Source organism: Oncorhynchus gorbuscha, linkage group LG06, assembly GCF_021184085.1.
Source record: "Oncorhynchus gorbuscha isolate QuinsamMale2020 ecotype Even-year linkage group LG06, OgorEven_v1.0, whole genome shotgun sequence".
NCBI classification, from domain to species: domain Eukaryota; kingdom Metazoa; phylum Chordata; class Actinopteri; order Salmoniformes; family Salmonidae; genus Oncorhynchus; species Oncorhynchus gorbuscha.
In genome coordinates, this window is record NC_060178.1 from 106861723 (window position 1) to 106867176 (window position 5454).

Consider the following 5454-nt stretch of genomic DNA (forward strand, 5'->3'; position numbering starts at 1 on the left):
CTTAATAACCACCAGACAAATCACCTGTCCTTAATAACCACCAGACAAATCACCTGTCCTTAATAACCACCAGACATTCACCTGTCCTTAATAACCACCAGACAAATACCCTGTCCTTAATAACCACCAGACAAATCACCTGTCCTTAATAACCACCAGACAAATCACCTGTCCTTAATAACCACCAGATATCACCTGTCCTTAATAACCAACAGACAATTCACCTGTCCTTAATAACCACCAGACAAATCACCTGTCCTTAATAACCACCAGACATTCACCTGTCCTTAGTAACCACCAGACAACCACCTGTCCTTAATAACCACCAGACAAAAGATACCTGTCCTTATTAACCACCAGACATTCACCTATCCTTATTAACCACCAGACATTCACCTGTCCTTATTAACCACCAGACATTCACCTGTCCTTATTAACCACCAGACATTCACCTGTCCTTAATAACCACCAGACAAAAGATACCTGTCCTTATTAACCACCAGACATTCACCTATCCTTATTAACCACCAGACATTCACCTGTCTTTATTAACCACCAGACATTCACCTGTCCTTATTAACCACCAGACATTCACCTGTCCTTATTAACCATCTGGCTGTATTTGTTCCCTTTCCTCCTTTCATCTCACTGAAACAGCTGTATACTGTAGCCAACATGTTGATTTCAGCAGCGGCTCCATCCACATCAAATCACGCTAATTCCTCCCCAATAAAGTAAAACCATAAAGCAATACCAGGATTGCCTTTAGCCCCAAGTGTATTTTTTTTGTATATGTAATGTACTGCATCATGTTCTATATTGAAGTATCATATACCAAAGATAGACCTGGTGTAAAACAGAGATATCAGTTTGTAGAGAAAGTACCTGGGGTATTTCCAGCCCCCTGCTTTCCTTCTAGAAACATAAATAAAGAGATAGAAGATAGGACTGACACCAAGCCACACTGACTGACAGACCTTCCATATGCGCTGTACATCTCTGTAAATTCTTTGCAATTGTGGTTCATTATATTTCCTACAAAAATAACTATCCTAATGATTGAATGTGAGGTTTGTTCTCATTGTACAGTGTGAGGAGGATTCTGAGAGATAATTATTTTGAAAATAAATGTAATATTCCCTTCATAGTATTCTGTTCACTGTTGAGTACCATGTCACCCATAGAAATGAAGTCACTAGAATGGAACATTCCCTTCACAGTGTTCTGTTCACTGTTGAGTACCATGTCACCACCCATAGAAATGAAGTCACTAGAATGGCAATTCCAATGCGATTCTATTTCTATGTGAAATACTCTCAGGGTTTGGAGAGATGGAGAAAAGTAAGTCAGTTGTTTCTATTTTATTATATGATGATGAGGATACTATTTGAGTGTGACGTCACAGTTTGTACAAATATCTATGAGGATCTAGAATTTTTTTTTTTTCTGTGACTTTTTCACTCCAAATAAAGCAATGCTGCGTTCAGTTTTAAAATATATTTCCAACTTTTTAAATATTGGACTCAAATCTACTGCTGGAATACTCAGAATAAGCAGTATCTTCTCAGAAAACATAACCTCGAAGTGAATATAAAAAATATATCTTAAAAAGCTCTTGAAATAATAGTTTATTGACATACATAATAGACAATCTGGTATTCAAAACATAGTTTCATATAATCCAAACATGTGACAGTTAATTAAGGAATTGACCAGAGAGAAGCAGAGAAACATTCAGTCAATTCTACCTTTCTAGAAATATGTGACAGTTAATTAAGGAATTGACCAGAGAGAAGCAGAGAAACATTCAGTCAATTCTGCCTTTCTAGAAACATGTGATGACAATAATCATCCAAATCACCAATTATACTTTTCTCCGTCTCTTTATGGATAATGCATTGTTTGCTGTTTGGGGTTTTAGGCTGGGTTTCTGTACAGCACTTTGAGATATCAGCTGATGTACGAAGGGCTATATAAATACATTTGATTTGATTTGATTTGAAGGAGCACCAAGAAAGCAGATATTCTCATTTAGAAACTTCACATCAGCCAGATATCGTATTGTATTCACATTTTGATAGTGACACACCAATGTGTAATATGAGTAGGTCATTACAAGCAAATAAACACATGAAATGTAAGAAATGATTGTTGTACAGATTTAAGGCAGGTATCAGTAATCAGTGTAGAATCAACAGTGTTTTCATAGAATGCTGTAAAGTCAAAAGATTTGTTGGAAAAACATTATCCTACATACATATTCAACTTGCTGTACAACCTCCATTATATGGTCAAACAGTGGTTCACAACTTCTAAGTGTAGGCTTTCATAAATTATCAACAAAAGATGACTAGCTTGGGTTCAAGCTATATCTATATCCATATCCATTACGTTTAGCATTTTAGTCTTGAGGTAAATCTAAACCGTTAGCTTTAAAGTAGCAGTGTAGTAGGATAGTGGTACGGCTAGAGTGTAACATCACGCTGACTAAACTAGTATGTGTACAGTATAGCCGTATGCCTCAGATGAGGTAGACCATCAAATTAAAATAACAATTATCACACTCAAACACAAATAACAAAGTACATAAATGACCAAGATAATGAGATAAAACACGCCGTTAAAAGAAAATACTAAATACACGGAGAGGTTTTCTTCTCCACAGAGGGGCGACTGACAAGTGTAGAAAACCATGACCATAATAGAACAGTGAGAATGAATCGGTTGTTGAGTTGAACAAACTTCTCTGTATGAAGCTTTTGAAGTGTTTGTACGGTGTCCATATTAGGACAGACACACCTGACGAGACTGAGGCTGTTCTAATATGGACACAGTAGAGGTGTTTTCCCGACGGCAACAAGGTTAGGTAGCAGGGTTGGGGCTAATCCCATTTAAATTCACCCAGTTCAGGAAGTAAACAAATCAAATGTATTGTCATTGAAATCCATTTCAGTTTACTTCCTGAAATGAGAGCATTGTCATGGAGTTGACACCAACACAGGTAGGTAGTGCTAGTAGAGCTGTTCGCTCATACTGAAGCAGACAAGCAGGTGAACCCATAGCGAAGCAGACAATTAGGTGAACCTAGAGGTGAACCCATAGCGAAGCAGACAATCAGGTGAACCTAGAGGTGAACCCATAGCGAAGCAGACAATCAGGTGAACCTAGAGGTGAACCCATAGCGAAGCAGACAATCAGGTGAACATAGAGGTGAACCCATAGCGAAGCAGACAATCAGGTGAACCTAGAGGTGAACCCATAGTGAAGCAGACAATCAGGTGAACCTAGAGGTGAACCCATACTGAAGCAGACAATCAGGTGACCCTAGAGTTGAACCCATAGCGAAGCAGACAAGCAGGTAAACATAGAGTTGAACCCATAGCGAAGCAGACAATCAGGTGAACCCATAGTGAAGGAGACAATCAGGTGAATCTAGAGGTGAACCCATAGCGAAGCAGACAATCAGGTGAACCCATAGTGAAGGAGACAATCAGGTGAATCTAGAGGTGAACCCATAGCGAAGCAGACAATCAGGTGAACCTAGAGGTGAACCCATAGCGAAGCAGACAATCAGGTGAACCTAGAGGTGAACCCATAGCGAAGCAGACAATCAGGTGAACATAGAGGTGAACCCATAGCGAAGCAGACAATCAGGTGAACCTAGAGGTGAACCCATAGTGAAGCAGACAAGCAGGTGTACCCATAGTGAAGCAGACAAGCAGGTGTACCCATAGTGAAGCAGACAAGCAGGTGAACCTAGAACTCATGGTAACCGTTCAGAGTATAAATGGACTTGATTTGAGACTGGAAGCTGCTTTTAAAGTGTACAACAATGTACTGATACTTCAGCTTCAATACGAAGGCAGTCATCTTGATGTTACAAGAGCAAAAACAACATCCATGACTGTCTTGACCAATCTACTTCAATGGATAAACATTGAAGCTGATTTCTTTTTCAAATGACATCTATTACAACATGCTTCTGCAACTCAACATAACAAGAGGAAAAACATTCATGACTATGAAGTAAAGGCCCACTGAAAGTCAAAAACCATTCATGACTATGAAGTAAAGGCCCACTGCAGTCAAAAACATATTATTATTATTATTATAAAAACCATTCATGACTATGAAGTAAAGGCCCACTGGAGTCAAAAACCATTCATGACTATGAAGTAAAGGCCCATTCTGACTATGACCCAAAAAAAACCATTCATGACTATGAAGTAAAGGCCCACTGGAGTCAAAAACCATTCATGACTATGAAGTAAAGGCCCACTGGAGTCAAAAACCATTCATGACTATGAAGTTAAGGCCCACTGGAGTCAAATATATATATATATAGATATGTATATAGTCTTAGCAAAATTCATCCTTGAGAAATGTCTATTTGCTAAGAAGCTATTTTTGTTTCTTTTTGACCATTTTAATTGAAAACAATCACAGTAAGGTACTTAATTGTTACCCAGAAATGATTTGATATTTAGATAAAAACAGGTGCATTGGACCTTTCACCGATCTCCTTCAAGAGAGTTTGCTCTGAAAACACACACCATAACATACTACTAGCCTGAAATCCACAATGGTGTAAGGATACATCTCAGCTTGGTTTCAAGGCTAACAGACTAACCACATCAAGCCATCATCATTCATCTAAGGACGGGTGTTGGAATGTGGAAATTAGTACAAGTTAATACAACACATCAGAGGATTCATTATTTGAAATAAAATATTAATCAGTATAGCAAACAATCTTCTAATGAACACTAGAGGGCCCTGTCCACTTACAAATTAAGTAAGGACACGAGACACAGCTCACCATATTCTGTGTCATTCTGCCTATGGCTGTGTTTACACAGGCAGACAATTCTGATATTTTGCTGTAATATTGGTCTTTTGACCACTAAGATCTTTTGCCAATAATTGGGCAAAAGAATCAGAATTGGACTTCCTGAGTAAACGCAGCCTTTGTGTCTTACTTCCGGCAGTATCACTGAGCCACATAAAATGTTCACGTTGAGATGCCAACCAAACGAGCAAGCAGTAACAGTGTGACATGGAAATAAAGAAATGCCCCAATGTTGTTAACCAATTAGCTAATGTCTTCTGTAAAAGTCAAAGGGTTGAATATGCTGTTACCTCATTGACATATAATGACCTGAGCCATACATATCACCAAGCACAGGAGGTTGGTGGCAACTTAATTGGGGAGGACGGTCTCATACATCAAACACATGGTTTCCATGGTTTCCATGGTTTCCATGTGTTTGATGCCACTCCATTTATTCCGTTCCAGACATTATTATGAGCCGTTTTCCCTCAGCAGCCTCCACTGTCACCAAGCTATCTTCAAAGACCCTCGATCAATTTGATTCTCTGAAATACTAAGAGAAAATCTCCAACTCAAAGAAATGGGAGCGCAGGAGTGTGACATTGTTTTTAATTTTTGACCCC